Here is a 21676-nt window from a genome sequence, read left to right as displayed (position 1 = left end):
TTTCTCATCTGAGTACAAGAAGAATGAAGTTTCCACCACATTTTCCAATGTAAATGGAAGCCTCTCAAATAACTCAATTTAAATCAATGCAGTGATAATTAATACGCAAATGATACACATCTGTTCCCCCTGGATGCCACAGTTCTGGGGTGTTCTGTCAACAGGAATGTGATGGATACAAAGCATACTAAATCTATTTCTGTTTATCATTAAGTTTTTCTACAAAAGCAACCTGAGAAATGTCTCTGCTTTTAGAAGCACGACAGTTAGCAAAAACTGGGGTACATACATATCACCTGTTTCTCCCTCATCCCTTTAACTGCTCTTTTCATCTACCAAGACACAGAAATTCAAAGAATCAGTTTTTTAGCTCCTCTGGAATAGGATAAGGTAGGAAAAATATTTAGTTTTGATTATATTTTATTTCTTTTTGTGCAGGAAAGATCTGTCCATGATTACTTCCATGTCCGAGGTATCCTTTATTAAAGTAGATATGCTAAAAAATCATGATTGATTATGAGTAAGAAACCTCTGGCAAGATTTTCAGTTTAATTTATTGGTTTAAGAAGCCTGAATTAAAAAATGCAGCAATGATGTCATATGTCTTACATATATATGTTTCTTGCAGCATAGTAATTCCTAACTTGAATGCAATGAAAGATCTCACAAATCATCTCTAATAAGAAATGTCTTTTCTAACTTGTGTATGGCGTAAGTCATGCCAGTGAAGACTTTCATGACATTAAAAAAAAAATCACAATAAGAAATACTACAAAACCATTTAGAGCACAAGGGTTTGAAATGAACAGTTTCACAGAATTGCTGAAAATCTCTTCCCAGAGAACTTCTATTGATAATCTATTCTGCTCCTGAAACTCTCAATACAGCTCTGCTTCAGCACACTATGGGACACCTGGCTTCTGTGGTTTCTTCTCCTCTTTGTATTCTTACAAATTGAGCAATCAGATGTAAATCATCACCGTACTTAGATTTTTGCGTCATGTTTTGTACTCCTAACTACTAAACAATGTACTGTAAATTATTTTGACATAAAGAAAGTTATTGATGCTATTTTCTGAGAGTAGGTTAATTTGAAAACCCAACAGTATTTTACAAATCCTTTATCTGTTGTAAAAGTGATGTTTACCTAACTCATGTTTGCAAGGTGCTCTTCAATTATGATGCATGTGAAGCACCAGCATCAATTTTCTGCCCTGGAATTGCCTTTGGAAAATCACAATTGTAATGTAAATTCATCACAATATTGCAAAAGTAGAGAGAACTCAGTAATATGTGGCTGAGGCACTTCAACACTCACCATTTTAACAAGACCAACTATCCTCTTGTTTGTCACAACCACCTGACAAAACCCAGAAATTGTTAAAAGAATTAAAATGCAGACACATTACCATAAAAGCAAAATTAGCAGAATTGACTCTTCATGCAATGGAAAGTAGACCACGTGAAGATCTAGTTACACCACTAGAAAATGAAAAGAGTTTTCACATGCCTGAGTACACTCCTGTACCAAGGTTAAATGCGCTGAATTTGGAAGACGGATTCACTCACAAGAAGCACCTCTACACACCGTTTGCTTCATCATCAGGTACTTCACTAAACATGCTTATGTAAACAAAACAATCTTGAGAATGTTTTAGATGTATTTTTTTAAATGAAATGTTTGTGTGTTTTTCTATGCAGTCATGTATCTCACTTTGGTAATTATCTTTTTTCTCCAGCTTTCTGCTGCAACCACTGCTTGGGTGAGATGTCACATCCTTCAAAGCAGACTTGAGCTCCTCTATGATTTGAAATTGCATCTGTCCCCTCCAAAGGATGCTGATGGCAGAGATGCTCCTAATTTTAGTGTAACAGGGAAGTGTCTAATGTTGAACTGAATGAGTCTGGTCTTGTGATTTAAGCTAGATAGGGTAGATCTGTGTGAGTCAGAAAATATTAAGCTAAAATGTTATGGAGTTCTAACATGTACCGAAACAGCAAATTTTAAAAGTTTTTATGTATGCAATTTTGAGTCTTTTCTGAGAGATAACAAACAACTCATCAGGAAGCTGTAACTTTTTCTGGTAGCAAAATATTCCTAGTTCACTCTCGCAACAGCATCTCTACTGCCTACATAAATAGGAACTAATGGATTCAGCTCCATAAGACATTTTTGCCTATGGAGGTCTCAAGGCAACAGGAACCAGCAGTTAAAAAAATGCTATAGAAAGGGGAAAGCATTACCCTCTTTAAGAGGCTGGGAGAAAGACAGAGCAGCCTGGAGCAGACCAGTGCTACAGAGCTCAAGATCTAATGGAACAGGAATGTACAAACAGTGCATACCCACTCTTCACTAGAAGGGACCACTCAGAAAATACAAGCACTTGTAAAGCGTGATAGACGTGAGTCCAACACCTGCAACCACTCTGTGAGAACTAAATCCTTTTATTACCTCTGCTGTTCAGCACATGTATTGATTTTGAAAACATTTCTAAATTACTGCAAAGCTGAAGGATCAAATCTATCGTGTTAGCTGCGGGTGGATGCTTCGAATTTGCTGAATAACCTCACACCAGTAATGTTCCTCACTGACAGGTATCAGGAACTAAACTGTGAAAACAATATTCAAACTTCTACTGGATGTCAGAAATGTCAATCACCAAGCAATCACCACTTTTCTTCAGTTACATTTGTTGTGTGGCTCAGCACTTCAGAAAATGAGATAATTGTCTAGATCTAGGCTATATTAATTGCAGGCTTTCATTCCTTAAAATGCTGTCATCTTACAAACCATAGCAATAAATAAGGAGAATTAATAATTTAGTCACTTTCTACCATGTATACCTTACTATTTTGGCTGGTCATAAATATAAAAACTTTTTATGTTTATATGAGGAGTTTTAAGGAACTGGTTATGTTGTGTCCTACACCTCTTTCACTAATAAAGATGACTTAAGGGCTTTTATGTTGCTCTATCTATCAAATGCTCAACTGAATTGTAACTCATAATACAGGAAATACTGAAATTTAAAAATGTATTCCTTTTTCAATGAAATCTCATATTTACCCTTCTGAAACCATGCTCTTCTTTATTTCAAGAAGAAATAAATTAGGCTGAATTTTCAAAGTATTGCATTAGCTTTAAGAACAAGAAGAACTGAGATCTAAAGAAAATTTGCTCTTTAAATGCTTAAATGCATTTTTAAATTGTATTTTTAGACTCAAAGGATGTATACCTGCATAGCTCATACTGGTGCATGTTTGACAAAGAGCCACAAAGATTACTCAATTATTAAGCATTATTCACAAGACAGCTGAGAGAGTAGGGACTGTTTAGCCTGGAGAAGAGATGTCTCAGGAAGACCTTGTCAATGTGTACACTTACCTCATGGGAGGATGCAAAGAATACAGAGTCAGAATCTTCACAGTGCTGCCCAGTCAGATGGCAAGAGGCAGCAGAATTTCACAAACTGAAATACAACAATTTTTTCCTGAACATGAGAAAGAACATCTTCACTGTGACAGTGGCTAACACCACAGCTAGTAACCCAGAGGGACTATGTAGTCTCCGTCCTTGGAGGTATTAAAAAACCACCTGAGCAGGAGAAGAGGGCTGACAAGCTCCTCTAGTGCCTTCCTTTCTACCTCTACTGTCCTATGACTCTAGATTTCCTTTCATGTTTTCAAAGACTCTTTTATTGTTGATTTGTATAATGGAACTGCTTATATTCAGGTGCTATTTATCTAAATTTTTCCAGGTTTTTTTTTTATTGTTATTTGAAGTAATGCCTGGAAAGGTGCATAAAGTAGCACACATGCTGTATACACAAATAGATACATGAACAATTCAAAAGTTCAGTATCTTTCAAAAATAAAAGAAACCCATATCAGCTTTAAATAAAACCAATTAGACCACATAGAGGATATAGAGTTGCACAGACAGATTAGAAGAACATGACCAATTTAAATGGCAATACTAAGCATAAAGTAAAACAGAATAAAGGTTGACTTCATAAAGTGGAAACTGAAGAAGTACTTGCATGAAGCCGGTAATAAAAGCATCTACCTTCTCCAGTGTGACATTATAGCTAATGAAGGTTTAAGGGATTGCATGTTCCTTCACTAATCTGATTTTTGTATATTTATAAAATAAACAGAGTGAAACAATTTAACCAATTGATGTAATGGATTTTACACTACACAAGAAGAACTAGAAGACTTTCCAAGCTTGTATGATTGTAAATTATGTGCAATTCTCAAAGACAGGCACTATGAGCACCAGAATTTTTAATAACATGAAAGTCTGTATTTTATACTGTCCTAGATACCCTGTGTCTAATTATCTTGATATTGAGATTCTTTGTAAATGACCAAAGAGTGTTTCTTTTTCTCTAGAGCCTGAACCTTCCAAGGGGATTAAGTAAACTGTGAGAACACCATGCAAAACCAAAGTATTAGCAATGAGTCACATATGTGCTAAATGGCACCAATTCTCCAGAACTCTGAAGTACCTAATGATTAGGACATCTCTTGAGAGCACTTGGACAAGCAAGTAGGTGGCAAGAACATAAGATGGTAACAAAGGAACATCTAATTATCCTAGGATGTGTATGCATCACAAGCTCAGTGGCCATCCTCTACAGAGAAGATAAAGCACAATGCAGACAGTAAAAGTACCATGTTTTACATCACCAAAAGACAAAAACATACACACTAGCATTGCTATTTCAGGGAGAAAAGATGCTGTTGATCAAGGAAAACAGAAATAACTCTTTGTCGACATTAAAAAGAAAAAAAAAAAAAAAAGAAAGAAAATGAGATTCAACATTGATGAAGCCTCAAAAGCAACATCTGGTTTCTAACAATGGAATGTAACAGTCAGTTGTTGCATGAATACATCATATCCCAAGAGCACATTGTAATAAGAAGACATGGAAGAACATTTTACAAGTTGAGAAGTGACAGAATGAAGGTTTCTTATCCAATCAAAAGGAAGATTCTGTTGCTACAAGAAGTTGGTACAGAATTGTGTTGTAAATAGAGTATGTAGTCTTTAAAATATCTGATATATTTCAAGTAAATTTTTCCAACAGTTTTGCATGCAATTTGTCAGCATCCATAGCAATATTTTAAAATGCAACTTAATTAAACATGTAAGCCATTAAATATTATTTTGCCACAATCAGAAAAAGTCCACAGGCTTTGTACACTCTCAGAGTGCAGGGTTTCTGAATTTGTCTGGACCTGTATTAGACTGAGCTGATTTTATCTTGTTTTAACTGTGAGAACAATTCTTTAACCATCAAATAGTCAAACAGACTTTTGCCTAAGTTTTTCACGCTTAGTTCTGAGATTACAGTACATGTCAATAATCTATTAGGGTCATGTACCCACTGAGCAACCTTCCATGTGGTACAGCAAATTCACATTGCATATAGCTTTTCTACCATAAATAACTTGGGCTATGAGTGTTGTTAGTGTCATTATAACTGGAATAGCAAGAGTTGCACTGTACTCGAATTATACTCATATAATATCAGCCTTAATGAATAAAATCTGTGTAATTTGTTCTGTCTTAGCCGATAGCATAATTCTGTGTAAAAAAAAATCCCCAAACAACAAACTTAGGAAAAAGTTTTAATTGTGATTTTTGTCAACCATATGTATTCTTAGGTGCTCTGTTATTGTATTGCAATATAGAAGATGTTGATCATAGAACTTGATCACAGAAAGTTCATTAACTTTCTTAATACACTGTATGTTTCTTTAACAAAGTCACAATACTGCAAATTTCAGAAGAAATGATCAGGTTATTTGATACTGATCAAGAGCATTTTGTCATTTGTACTAATCCAGTCCCAGTTTTCTCTTGTAGCTGTTAAACACTCTCTTTCTGACACACCATCTCACATACACTATGTCTCTTGGCCCTTCATAACCACGAATGGCTTTCACTTCTCTAAAACAAGGACTAATATTCTCCCATTCATTTGCAGGAAACTGCTACCCATCCCAGATTTGTATCCCCATCTTATCCTTCAGGATCTATAAAAACCACACACATGAAGGCTCAGTCCCAAACACTTCACTCAGTTTGCTGACTTGGGATCGAGTCAATGGTTAGGAAGATCTTCCTTTTTTTTTTTTTTTCCCCCTAAATATATAATTAAAATTTTCAGTTATTTAAGGTGGGTTTTTACTACATGTTGATAAGGATCAGCATTCAGAGAACAAAAAAATCCCTACAATTACATTATAGTTTTCAGCTTTCTCACATGAATGTCACTGGAATGAAATAGAAATTGAGGGATAAATGCAATTTGATCCATAAGACAGAATTACTACCTGATTATATAGCAGGGTAATTAAACTAGACTTAATTGAGATGCTGTAACGTCTGCCACTTTCAGAAATGAGTAGTGTTAGCCTGCTCTTGACTAGGGTCTCTGTCTTCATTTCTGTACTGGGAAGGCACTGTCTTTAACAGGACTCTGCATTTTATATTGAAATATACTTTTAACCAAAAAATTATCTCCTTATCACATAAAAAAAATATTCTCCCATGTCCTGGATTGTAGGAGTACCACACCACTTACAGACAAACTTCAGGAGAGCAAATCCCTGCACTAAAAAGATTGAGATGTAAACAATACTGTGGAGGACCATAAAGGTTGGGAGTCATTCCTTAGAAGTACATGGAGTGTCTTTAGCACAACACCACAGCAGTGCTTGACATTTCAAAATCCAGGTTGGAAACCATATTCATACATACCATATGAAAATCCTGGAATGGATGGGACTTGATGGCTCTGATAGCAGAAAGCCTCTGCTTTATATGCTTTGGAAAGAAATCCAATCAAATTCCCAACATAAACAATTGAAAAATCAATTCAACTGCCTGTTAAAGGGAAAAGTTTTGCTTGGTATTGAATTCTCTGCTGCCTCTTAGAAGGATGAAAGGCTATTGCCGGTATCTGTAAACAAGTTATTGGAAAAGATCACAGAAGTTTAACCACCATTTATACCGCTGTAGAATATTTGTTTTCCACTTATGGAAATCTCAGATCCTGACTGCTGCACTTCTAAATGAGCATCCAGTTGCAAAATTAAAGGTCCAAATTTGTTTGTTCCCAATAGCATAAGCGCAACATTGAAACAGATTGTGCAATCTGTCTCTTAATTTCCAAATAAACATAAAATTTGGAATGTAGACACACACACAAAAATCAATTTTTGTTCAGAACAACAAAAGATTTGAACTGTAAAGAAAGAAGCTAAATCCATCTGAGATAATCAGTGCATGCATTGACCAGCTTAGCACATAAACTACTAACAGCTATATCAAACTTCTCTAGTCTCCCCATCTGTGTGAATGTTGTTGATTGGAACTTCCTTGGGATCAAAAAGAAACATTTCCAGCACCATCAGCACTCTCTCATTCCTGGAGGCAATGAGTCTCCAGGAAAAAATGATGCTATCATCTTCTTCCTGCCATTCAGCTGTTTGGCCCTACTTCTCATGTAACCTTTTCTTGCAAAACATGCCTTTCCTGCATGAGCTCCAGAAACTCCTAGATCCTCAATGGATTGTTTTAAGCTTTGCTATCATCCCTCCTCACTGAATTAGAGATCAGGCAGTCACATCACCTACTCTGCAGCTCTCTGCAGTGGTGCTGCAGCCAACACCAGCACCCAACACTGGAGAGCAAATAGTATCTCTCTCCTTTGCGTCATAGTTTGCACCACTACAGTTCTACACTGATTAAAAGAGCTGTGATGGAAACCAAATTGCAACCTTCTGAAAAGGCTATGGAATCATGAAATTAAGGGAACTACAATTATATACTCAATTACCCAGTATTGTTATTTTAAAAAGCTGCCGTTTAAGAAACTCAATTCTAAATCATAAGCTGTAGTAAATTACTTCACTGTACATACTAGATCAATTTAAGGTCAAACTAAATTACATTTTAAGTAACTCACTCGTCTTTGAACAAGTCTCAAGATTCTAATGCAACTTTAGGGTTCAAAAAGTAACTAACAAGATAATGAAATTATCAACCTCAAAAAGTTCACAGCCATCTATAAACAAAACCTTAAACATTCTAATTGATTCCTTTGCTCCATAATTTAAACAGTTCACCATGCTCAAAAGTACTCCAGTGCAGGAATAAACCAGCACAGAAAAACTTCTATCAAAATGGAGAAAAGCACAAAAGAGTTTTGTTTTATAAATTTACTGGTAGTAAAGATAGAAGAATTGTTCAGATATAAAAGCTGAAAATTATGTCTGGTTTTATGAATTTTTATGGTCTCAAAATGCGTTATTATACCAACAATTCAGTTAATATTTCTGCAAATGAAATACTTATAAATATTAAAAGTCTTTCTCCTTCAAAATTACTTTTTCCTATGCTTTATTTTAACAGTATTCATGACAGACTATTTTCAAAAACATTGAATTTTTATATTAGGAAACCAAAATTTTACCTCAGGAAACTATTTCATTTCTGTGAAACTCCAATCTTCCATGGTTCTATGCACATGAAAGAAATTAAATATTTAATATTGCTGCACAGTGTAGGGATGTGGGGATTCCTAACAAAAGAATTTTGTGATGAGAGATTGGCAAAAGAAACTTGGAAATTAGTAATAAAAGAGACCTTGAAAGGACATACAAGCACAATCTCTCTCAGGCCCTCTCAACACATACAGTAGCCAGTTGAATTTTTTAATAGCCCAGGCAATACTGAAGATCACAGCATGAGTTCCATATAGAGGACAACAAAAGGTATAAAAGCTTTTTTTAAAAAAGCAGGTGTTCTCATGCAGAAAAAGAACAGCAATAGATAATTCTTATATTTTCATTTCCTGTGGTCCAGTGAATTGCATCAAAACCCAGGTAATACTTTCCTAATGTTCAGTATCCCATGCAGGATTTATGCTTTCACAAACAAAGAAGAATGAAGTGATTCTTGAAGCAATTACTGACACCTTGTGCATTATCCAACTCACCAAAATATGCACTATAGCTCTTTGGTAATACTGTCAGTCACTGGCTTCTGTACAGTCTTTTCAAGGTCCTATAATTTCATAGTTACCTGAAGTGCATCAGTGAGGAAGATGGTATCATGACTTTCCTCATTCAGCCAATGAATTGACAGCAGCAAGAGATGTATTTTATAGACTCTGTCCATAAGCGTAAGGATCAGGACTCTGTTACTGGGATATTTTTTAAAGGCAATTTGAGAATTTAACTTCATACCACCTTTGAAGAAGCTCTTGTCACCAGCCACTGGCTTGCAGCAGAACTGCACTCTGAACTGTGAAGACTAAAGAAGCAGAACATAAACTTCTCAGCTGATTTTCCTCAAAATATTTCCTGCATCATCTACATGCTCAATAGCTAGGAATTTCTCAATAAACTGAATAAACCACAACTCCCCCAGTTAGTAAAATACAGTATTAACTTATCTGTGCTGGTATTTCACTGTTTATGATTTTTTCTTTAACTTAAAATATCCAGTCCAGTACCCACTGCCCAATATCCATTACTGCTGTACCACTTTCAAGTACAACAAATCTGTGGAAGGACAGAGGTATGCTAAATTGCCTTTGGTTAAAAAAAAAGAAAAGCTATGGGCCATTCCTTCAGATGACAGTGATGAAACTGAAGTTACATGGGGTTTTGTTCATAATTTTAAGTATGTTTGATGTCTTTACTCCCTATTATCTAACTTGAATTTTTTTCTCTTTTATACATACATAATATTAGTACATGCACCGTCCAAATTCTCCAGTGTCAGATAAAAATATTGGTAGAGGCATCTAGCAAGTGGTTTTCCTGAAATTTATTGATATAAATACAATAGATATTTTAAACAGGTCACAGGAAAGTGGTCTCCAGGTAGGAGAAATACATTTACTGGAAGAGAAATGCACAAACTGCCTCAGGGCTTCAGTGCCTGAAAAGCTGCTGTGTGGCTCACCACCAATCAGGGAAAACTAGGATTTTAGCTATTATGCATGGTTTTTGATCCCAGCTATTATTTTGGTGATTTCTAGTCTTACTCCATACATTATAGTCTATAGTATAAGGAATGCTCACCTACTCTACTGCTGTGTGAGACTCAATGAACCTGATTTTATACCAGAGTGGTTAGGGTCTGCTTCATAAATTTTCTCTCTGTAATGTTCTGTGGTCTGTATAAGAAATACACAGGCTTATATCTGAATATACATAATAGTCCACTTTGTTGCATAATGCATTTTGCAATTTCTTTCTGTAGTATTATTAGAGAAAATTATTTTGATTCTCAGCTTGTGGGATAACTTTATGGCTGTACATAAAACAGCAGGGCAGCTTTATGGAAATGCTAAGCCTTTCCAAAACACTGAACAGCAAATATTAATGATATCCCACATCAAAACTCCTCCAGTCTTCTCTAAAGTTTCAAAGGAGGTTCAGCATGTCTAGTGTTTGCAAACACAACACACAGAAAACCAGCCTTAGATGAACTATCCTGAAAATAACCATACCAGTTCTTCTATAATCTTGATTTGCAAAGTGTAGCTATTCCAAGTGACAGAGCTGAATAAATAAGTTACAAAAAAAGTTAACCATAACTTCTCTTTGTTCCCTTTTATCTAAGAAAGAACCTCCAATAACAAGTAGAAATATAACCTTGCCTGCCTAAGGATATAACTTGTTATTATGTTCCAAGTGCTGGCAAATGAGGGGGCAATATTCAGCACTGAGAATTGATTTTGAACTTGCTCCATGAACTTGCTCTACATTCATAGCGTTTAGATTCAACTTGGAAAAGCAAGAACCACAGGACCCAAGATCCTTTTGAGAAAACTTCTCGTGCTTTTTTTATATGCAGTCCTTTGCTGAAAACTAGCTGAAGACTGATTATCTTTGCTGAATTTAAAATGTTAACCTGCACTTTGCTAACCAAATCAGTAATACTGTATTCTTGCTTTCTATTTTGCTATCAAGCACTTTGTTTGTATTTGATCATAGCAATTATTTCTATTGTGCTTACCCCCTCTAATTTTGTTATATAGAATGACAGTTATTTGAGCTAAAACAATTGCTCACAGTAATTTGTGTGTTTATTTTTATTGTGATTATTGTCATTCCAGCTCTCTCATGGCAAGAGCAGAGCACTCTAAGTTATGCATATACACCATTTAATAACTAAGCTCTTCTTTTCCTTGGGGTTCAACCACCTACTGAAGAAAAAACACAATAACTATGCACAGAATGAAAAAGTAAATGAAAATAATAACTTATCTTCTTATTCCCCTGATAATTGCCAGTGAAAATTTTAAGAGTAAAATGGGAAAATAGCTACTGTATTATTTATTTTTGCATTGAACTATCAGATATATATATTTCTTTTGGCAAGGAATGGCTTTTAAAGACATATATATTTACCAGCATGTGTTAATAAGAAACTTACTCCCCCAGAGCTGAATGTGGGCTGCAGTCAGAGAACACTTCTTTTTCTCCACAAACTCTCTCTCACCCCAGTATGTCCTTGTCAAAATACAGAGTCCAGAACCGCACTGACACTTAAATCATAGAAAGCCAAGATTTATATGGCAGCAAAATGATGCCCTTTGTCTTGCTTTCTGATAATTTCACTGTCCTTTTTGTTGTCAGTGGATACTGAGTTCATGGCTTCAGAAATTTCTGGACAATGACTCCTTCCCAAATTTTAATGTGTACTTCTAAGCCCAGCACTAACTGTAAGCACAATTTAAACTACTTTCCCCTTGATGGACAAGAGAAGAGAGATGTAGCACCTTCCAGTACCTAAAAGGGGCTTAAAAGAAAGCTGGACAGGGGCTTTTCCCATGTGCCTCGAGTGACAGAAGAAGTGGTAATGGTTTTCAACTAAAACAAGGTAGATTTAGATTAGATATTAAGAAGAAATTCTTCAAGAGAGTAGTGACGCACTAGAAGAAGTTGCCCAGAGAAGCTGTGAATGTGCCATCTCTGGAAGTGTTCAAGATCAGGCCAGACATGGCTTTGAGCAACCTGGTCTTCTGTAAGGCACCCCTGCTCATTGCAGGGAGGCTGGAACTGAATGATCCTCAAGGTCGTTTCCAACCCAAACAGATGTGTAAGATATTGTATGAATGTTAGCATTCTTTTATACTGGGAATAAAAAATTACCTTAAACATGAAGTGTTGGAAAATGCCTCCTAACGTCAGTCTTATTAGTTTAACAAAGCATACACTAACTGCAAGTTTATTATGGCCTGCTTGTATTAATGTGGAACAAAATATGTATAAGAAAGAATCCTTAAAACTAGCAGACGAAAGAATGGTGCCCAAAAGCTGTAGCTTGACAAATAGAGCACAGCAAAAGGCAAATTTCAAATACACAGATTAAAAAAGCAAGGATTGCAAGGATTCATCCTTACAATCAAGATATATATGCCCAACACTTCAAGTACTTTTCTCTGCTTTGAAGCAGACACCACTGAAGTTACACAGGACAGTAGTTCCTTTCAGTAATTAAAAAAACAAAGTTTCTAAAACAGTGACTCATGGAAATGTACCTGGGATGACCCTAAACATAAAGGATTCTGGTTACTTTTCTCCCACCGAATAAATGTTAACCCTGCCAAATAATTCATAGTTTCTCCTAATTCCACAGCAGACTCTTGTATCCTCAGAAGGCAGGTTAATTTATCACTACTCCACAGTTTATTTGGCACGGAGATGAATAAGAATTATATCTCAGATATCCAGCTCAACAGAGCCACAAAAATGAACAATTTCAGTTTTCGTTCATGATACTTTAACCTTTCTTTAACCTCAGCTAGCTAGCTTGCAATTTCTTTCTAGATCATTAAATATTACTTTGACTTGAATTTGTTAAAAATTAGCTAACTGTACAGACAGGACTTTAATTAACGCATTTAAGTCCAAAATTACTACCCCTTTTTCCCAGAAGTAATAAATCTAGAATCTGTGCTTCTGTAATCAAAAGTTGTTCATTTCTCTGATCCTAATTCTACTGGACACTTCCACAAAGTAGGTTCTAGATGGCCACCTTGAAACAGGATCAAAATGTTAAATAACACTCCACATACACTTAGAATGTAAATTTAACTGAACAGTAAATTCTTCTAGCCTGTATGCTTAAGTATAGGCCTTAAAATTAAACTTCTGCAATATTCTCAGTGGTGCACTTTGCAGCAAGCATTTGCAATCATTTTGCCTTCCAGCAAGAAATATAGCGTGTAGCTATCAAATACGGATAATTAAAGTAAACATAAACCACATAATTGCAGCTTTCTTCACCACTTACACTTTAGATCTGAAATACATCATGTCAAGTTGATTACTTGTCACATAGCAATAATGGCTCATTTGATGCATTTATACTAATAATCCTCTGGCTTCTTGTCTGATGTCACAGATGAATTATGTCCAACAATTAAAGAATAGAATAAAGGGAAAAGCATAGAAATAAAAATGGAAAAATAAATGCAGCAAAGTTACAAAATATAAAGTTTATGATTACTGAATAAGTAGTAGATAAACACAGAATATGAGAGTGAGTGGCTTTTCAAAAAAAGAGCAAAAATGAGAGGTTAAAATCTGAAAGGTCACAGAAGATGCAACCAGCAAGATCATGGTGAGGTACCAGTGAGGGGAGTAAAAAAGCAAGAAGAACAAAAATATGGCATCTCATCTTATTCCAGCAAAGACAGAGCCACTTGTAAGAGAAAATGTTGATGGAACAATTGTATACACCTAATTCCTTTGGAGACCTGACTTTGAACCAAGGAGTCTTCAGGAAGGAGGTTCACACCAGTTTAGTAGGACAGCAACATGTTTCAAGATATCTTCTACTGAAGGAAGAACTACAGTTGAGAAAACCTTACCACAACAATGAAAAAAAAAAAAAAGTAAGAACATCATTCACCCTAAAAGAACAAGATACAGAATTTTTGACATCAAAACATTACTGTGACAACAGAAGAACTTTATCAGTGAGCATTACTGCAAGTCAAAACACAGTATGTTGCATTGCTTGCTGAATGAAAAAACACACAAAAGAATTAAACAGAGAACAGGGAGGTTGTGCTGATTAGTGAAGCCAATCTTCTCTTTTCTGACTGAATGCTAGAGCTAGCATGATGAAGAATATGGAATTATCTGGGATAAAGAAAACCAGAGACAAGAGACAAGATATGCTATATTCGTAAACAGTAAGATGTTAATTTGACTCAGATATCATAAAAATGTACTCAAAAGATATTCCTTTTTCTCACCCCATCCCCTAAACCCTAGAAAAGAAGCTTTTCTGTTTGTGCCAGAATCTGGGCCCATAGTGCAAGTTAGATCTAGGAAAACTTCCAGGTTTAAAAAAAAAGACGGATAGAATAAGCTTTGCAGGATACAACAGGAACAAACAAATTACTGAATCTTTGAACATGAAGTTGAAAACAAAAGGATTAAAAAGTGAATGGGGTGCCATTTGTGCTACAGATTCCTTAGACTTTCTGTAGCAGTAAATGAAATGTTGCTCATTATCACAACATCTACACTGAGGGACCGTATCAAGTGAAAACATACAGATTAATATTCAACACTATTGAACTCAGATTAACCAACTAAGCAAAGCATAGCATATTATTCCTTTTGGTATGTCCATGAATGCAATATACTTTTAAATTCTGTGTTGTTGCACATCAAAAGGGAGAAAGGAACACACATGCCAATGTCCCAGAAAAAAAGGGGAGATTTTTAAAATGCCAAGCACCATTATCTATTTCCTCTTAACTGTACAATAAGAAATGGATGTTTTTCCATCTGCTGAATCCTTTACTTTCCCCTTAGGAAACTCTGTATCTTAAAGGAAATTTCAAGTCTATGAAGCACTGAATAGATGAAAAATGCATAAGGGGTACATACAAAAATAGCTGCTCCGCTCAATAAGCATGACAGAAAATCACTGGTTTGTGTATGACATTTAAGAAGAAACCTGATAAATGACCTTCTCTTCTAAGTCAGTTCATGCATAGAAATATAATGGGCTAAAATAATGGAGAAACACAAATTCATGAATTATTGAAATGTTACAAATTAAGTTCACTTCTATGAGCTAGAGAATATATATATACACATATATACACATATATATACACACACATATATATGTTGTTTTGACAAAAATTTTCACATCACCACTTCAGTATATTTATAAGCACATAGATGGAAAATACAGAGTGGAACAAAAAAATAAAAGCAGGCTTGATTAGTTGTAAAATTTTTGTTAGAAATAGAAAATGGGATTTAACTGCAGGCAACTGAGCATGATATTCAGCATCACTTCTCAGTCTTCCTGAGAAGGATTCATCATACCAAATGCTGGATATATTTCTCACCTATATTCCTTCAAACTTGCCAAAGAAAGGAATAAGCGCTTCTGTGGTCCGGTTCTACTTGTCCAGAAGCAAATATGTAAACTAGATCAGACAAATTGTGCCCTTCCAAGCACCTGTTCCTCTCTCATGCTTCCAAGGATGTGTAGCTTGAATAACCACTGCAGCTGTAGAGATGCAGAGAACAGAGCTCTCCATGATAAATCAGACAAGTCTTAACACATGTAGCACTTTGCAATTTATGCCAGGCATGACCTCAGATCTCCAGAGGAGCGACTGACAGGTAGGTTTACACTGTAAATACTATAAAGAATCTTCTACTTGCACCTCATCACAAGCGAATACAATTTACAAAGGAGATCTCAAAAAGGAATCATAAATTATTATTTTTTTAATATGAGTAATTAAAAAGCTAGTGCAAATAATTTAAGAATTAAAGTAATTTTTGCCCCAGAATATGATAATCTGCCTCAGAATACATGAATGAATTGCTAAACTATTTGTACTTCATTTGTTTTGCAAATTATGGAACAAGTGTCTCAGAATGAAAATCAAGCAAATTTCATTACAAGTCCTAAATTACTTTTTAATTTTCTTACTACAAATCTTTGAAAATTTTCCATTTTTCACCTCAATCACAAATCATAGAATCAGAGAATCAAAGAATGGGTAAGGTTGGAAAGGACCACAGGGGTCATCTGCTCATGCAGGGCCATCTCAGAGCGCATGGCACAGGAGTGTGTCCAGACAGTTCTTGAATATATCCAGTGCCCAATATTCAAACCCATACTTTTCTTTCTTTCCCATAAATTTTTTTTGGAAAAGAAATGTACTCCAAAATCTGAAGTACAAAATCAAAATTTATTCAAAAGCCTAACTAACACCTGAACAGAAGAAGTCCAACATACACCAAAGTGATTTAAAAAAAAAGCCCAGATAAAGCTGGACTTGTTTTAGCTTTTCAGGAATTTACTTTACAACCTGAACTTTCCATATACTGCTTTTAAAATATAAGGTTTTGCAATGTTGAATACTAATATTAGACCATTCTGCTAGCCCCTATGGTTCTATTTGAAAAATGTTTTCACACATTCATGTCTCTATAAAAAAGACCAATAAGAAAAACTCTTCTAGCACCATCAAATAAACCGTAATATTTAACCATTAATAAACCACAGATATCTGGTATCCATATATTAAAATTGGGTAAAAAAAGTATTTTAATATTTGTACTGTTAAAAAGAACTTAAGTTACAATATGTCCATAAATTGATGTCTACACCAGGGGCAACTCTTAAGATATGACAATTCATAACAGCACATCCACAGAGAGGATTCATGTATTAACCCCGGATATATCCTGGATAACCAGGATATATTAACGCTGAAATTAAGAGATTTATTCTTCTTGCAAAGATACTCAAAGAGGTTGAAAAAATCTGATTTCACATATCTATTTCTCATGCCCAAGCATACATCAAAAAAAAACCTCACAATGATCAATTTAAAACCACAGTACAGGATCTTCTATTTGGAAGCAAGAATTATGCTCATCAGCTCCCCATATCCAAAAAAGCCCCAGATAAAACCCCAATACACAGTGGGGGAAAAATTAACTGAATTAATCAAATATTTCATTTTATTCCATTGACAATTCATAAACAACTATTTTGTGTTTAAGCTAACTTTGATGGACCTGTTAGCAATCCACACAAATATTTTATATCCCATCTGGAATTTTCTTAAATCGCTAATTTAACTATTCCATTTTTCTGTCATTAATATTACTCTCTGAAATGAACAAATACTTATTAAAAACAAAAATAGGTGTCTAATAACCGACACATAAGCCTCTTCTATATAAATGATTATCACTTCATTCTAAGAGTATGCATTAAGAACTATTAGCTCTTAAAATTCCTTCATGTTACCTCTCCTATGAGAGCAAGTATTTTATTGGCACAAAGTCAACAAACAGTGTAAGACATCTGGTAAACATCATTTTATCTTGTGTCTAATTGTTCAGCATGAAGAACTGTTTTTTCCTAAAACAAGGTACAGTTAAAATAGGGAAATATTTAGAAAACATAACTGATAAGTTCAACTGAATAATGCATTTATTCTCCTTTTGGTAAAATTACACACTAAGCTCAGACTTAATGGCAAGCAGCTCAGTAACAGCTCTGTTCATGCTCAGCTGGATCAGCCCTTCAATTAAATCTCTTTCATTTCAAGGTAATAATCAAAACAGCTGACAATTCAAGTGATATCTCCACATCCACATGCAAATGCAGTATTTCTTAATTTTCCTTTTAACAGGAAAACCGCGGCTGCAGGAACACAGCCCTAAATTAAACTATTAAAAAAATAATATTCTGAACTTCTTGTGTGGATGAAAGATACTATTAATGCTTAACTCCAGTTTTCTCCATTATATTTGCTGATATTTTTCAGCAGCTTTTACCAATTCACAAAAAAAAAAATATTTCAACCACTATCTTTAATAAATCAAACACAACTTACTCTTTAATAATGAAAGTAATGCTAGAATTCTTCTTTTCTATTTTAATCCCTTACTTCTTCATGGATTTGCTGCCACCTTTACAAATAAACTATTTTCTCAATACTACTTTTTTTTCCCCATACTTCCTCCAACACATCCAGCAAGCTGATTTCATTTCAGTGTCCTTTAGCCAGAAGACATGAGGAGGCCTTTGCTAGACAGTGAGATATTTACATATTCATTCTAGTGGAAACTTATATTCTTGCTCCATCCTAAATTTTTTACCACAATTCCTACTGTGAGGCATCAAAAGTGAGTATGTCTGATGCCATTTAGGATCAACACTGACTAAAGCTTTGGCAGATCTCTCAATCCCCAAGTTCTCAGCCTATTTTGAAGCTATTAATACAAGAGAATTAATTGCTTAAGCTGAACAAACCTCTCCAAATTCTCCCCTCCTAGAATCACCATGATCTCAGTACAAAGTAAGCAGGAGAGAGTAAAGTACACTCATGATGTAACAGCAGTTTATTTCAAGCAATGGGCAAAACAGAGCTGATTTGAGTAGAAAGGGGTTTTTTTCTTGTTCTCCCAGGCAAATTTATCTCTGGAAAGAGAAAACTTAGAGCTTTCTACATAACAACATTAATTGAACTTTTAGAAATTCATCCAGGATGATTCAGTTCCTTCAGAAGCAAACTAAAAACTTTCACACTTTAGGAGTTAATCCCAATGTGCTGGACATACAATCCTATCATGTAACAGACTTGGCTAAGGGCTGAACCTTGAGCATGTTGCCCAACCTTCACCTAAACAGAAGCAGCAAGCACAGATCCAAACTATATTTATGGCATTTTTTAAATATGTAAAATTGGGGTAAATACTTTGAACATTATAAAAATTCCACACTGACGAATATTTCAAAGCACTGAGGTTATCTGACATTCAAATACCGCAAATACCAAGGCAGTATCCACACAAAATTGCACCTGCATAACTTTTCTAGTGCTTTCCAAATCCCATGGTGACTCCTGTATTATTCCTTCTATTTCTGTGTGTTCTGAATTTCCAACTTAGCCCACCACAGTGATGCTTAAGTCCTATATCTGCCTAGCTAGCTAGACATCCAGCTCCCACCTGCTTTCACCATCCACCAAATCCACTCTCCAGCTTTAGGCTGGACTTTTAACACAAGCTTAGCTCACCCCTCCACTCAGCACACCAGGTGCTTCATCTGAGTTTGTAAAACAATGGTTTATGATAGGATTTATGAAGTGGTGGGATCTTCCAACTTGCTACACCATATAAAGTGAAATCCAAGCAAAGATGTAGAGACGTTTGTCTCTTGGAACTGAAATAGAAAAGAGGAAGCAGAACATGGAAATCTAAAAATGCAGAATATTCTTGTGATCACTCTCCTGCAAAGCTCAGTGTCCAAAATGAGTGAGCAAATAAGTAATGAAAAGCCCTAAGCAACACAGATGGCTTTTGGGTGTGTTACATCCCGAGTCATTTGTCAAGTCCTTACTTAAAACAAACCTTATCAGATCAGAAAAAATGACAAAAAAAAAAAAAAAGACTCCTGGGTCTGCTTCTTCCAAAAGAAGTTTCTCATATGCTCCAACAATAAAACAATGACATCATTTTTGAGTAATACAAACGTCCCAAGAATTAGTAACAAATGATTTTTTGTGTCTTCTCTTAAAAAGCTAATGTGTTACTAGCAACAGAGCTGAAGTTTCTCAAAGAATTATTTTCAAGAAAGCAGATTCCCTTTAATCAGTGAATGACCTCTGAATGGTCCAGACATTACAACATACTCCGTCATTGGTATCAAAACCATTTAATTTCTAAAATTCAATTTAAAAGGTTTTGGATTTTTACTTTCTATTAAAGAAACACTTTCTGAATCATTTTAGGAACTATGTTCTACAGTTAGACAAAAGTGCAGCTAAGTGAAAAGAGATGCTATTTAAATTAATTCTGTTTAAAACCAGTGCTTCAACAAAAAATGATAAACAGAAGATGAATGTAAGCATGGGAGCTTACGCAATTGTTGGTGAAAAACTATTACAGCTACTTCATGCATACAAGTTGTAGAAACTACTTGGGAAAAACCTGAAATGCCATTAGGATAATACAAAACATCACACAACAGCTGGGCAAATATCAAATGTAAGATCAAACTTTTAATGTTACTTTTTTGTGCCTTGCAGCAACCAATTCAATGTCCTCAAATATCCCAGTAACACGCATCACGCAGCTCCATTGCAGAGATTTGTATCACAGGTAAGTTGTAATGGCATGTACTAGTTATACAATTCTACTATACTTATTTTTTCAAAGACATAACAATACAGCATTCTAATGTTACATCTTTATATATATAGCTATATATTTTGCATATATGTACCTTTACATATATATAGATAATTTCCTCTTTTTTTCTTTCTTTTCTTGAAGATTGTTTCCCAGTTTTCCCTTTTCAGACTACCCAGAAATTACAAAGGCTAATGATAAAATTAAGAAAAAACCCTATGGCTGAATAGTACTAAGTCATTTATAATTTTCCCAAGTCAATCAGGGAAATGTGCCTTTAAGCCTGTTCACCACTATTTCTTCTCATCAGACACACACATGAAACTATCTTTCACCAATAAATCCTTGAAGCCTTTGGGTGTAAGCAACAGTTTGAATCTACAAGATTTTTAGCTTTTCAAATCCATTGTGGTATCACTACTAGGGCAGGTGATAAGGGGCACATAAATGGCAACAGAGAGTGAGCAGAAATTAAGGGCCTCATGACAGCAAGGTGTGGTTAGGACTGGATATCTTACTTGTGACCTTCTATTGTCCTGGAGAGACACTAAGAAGTGCTTTGAACCTTGAAGCTTTTTGATCTAGATGTCTCTCAAGAGCTACTCATCTATCCTCAATCTTAAAATCTTAATGCCTGCATCACTTGAAATAGAACGCAAGCTATATGATGCTTCAGGACATATGTATTTCATCATTCAAGAAAAAAATTAAGTTTTATTTTTGTTTTTTTTAATTTCACAAAGCAGATATATTTTCAGAGCAGCAAGTTATTAGATTGATGATATTTCCCTTTGCTTACTGCAGTAATTAAATTGCACTGACATGAAACTGTTTTTCTCAACAGGCTTGACCTTAAGAAAGTCTCACTGGATGCAGACGTTTTCTTTGACAACAATCCTTAGGTATCATCCAGCACATAGCTACTTCATTAATCAAGAGAATGGAGACAATAAACTAAATATCTCCTTTCATCAATACTTTCCCCTAAAACACAAGGTTTAGCCTTTTTTTGCTTATTTATCAGTTTTGATTGTTTTTAAGGCATTAACAGCTCATTTCAATACAAATGGTCAAGTCAAGAAGCCAGCTTTGTATTAGAAACATTTTTTTTACAATTTCTTTGGGAAAAGCTTGCTATGTTATTGACCACTGGCTCTGAGCTGTAAAGGCAAAGCTGAACTTCCCCCACTGTTCATTATCTTCAGTATTGATTCCTAAATGAGACCACACTCACCATTCAATGTCAGCTCTGCTGACTCCTACTAGTAGATCTCAACCAGCTGTGTGTGAGAAAGCAGGGACACAGCAGGAGGGATGGGAAGATTAGGGGACAAGCAAGAAAAACAACAAGAAGTGAAGGTAGAGATGCAAAACTACTTTGGAGCATTATCATCTAAAATAAGTGGCACTTCATGAACTCCGTGACCAGGCATCCATGTTT

At 35.2% G+C, this 21676-nt stretch overlaps 1 protein-coding gene across 2 annotated transcripts in view; it reads right to left on the bottom strand.

The window, feature by feature from the left end:
• Positions 1 to 21676, bottom strand: part of SLC36A4 (solute carrier family 36 member 4) — an 86344-nt gene that overhangs the window by 23526 nt on the left and 41142 nt on the right. The window lies entirely within an intron of this gene.

Source organism: Parus major, chromosome 1, assembly GCF_001522545.3.
Source record: "Parus major isolate Abel chromosome 1, Parus_major1.1, whole genome shotgun sequence".
NCBI classification, from domain to species: Eukaryota; Metazoa; Chordata; class Aves; order Passeriformes; family Paridae; genus Parus; species Parus major.
This window is presented reverse-complemented; position numbering and strand designations above follow the sequence as displayed.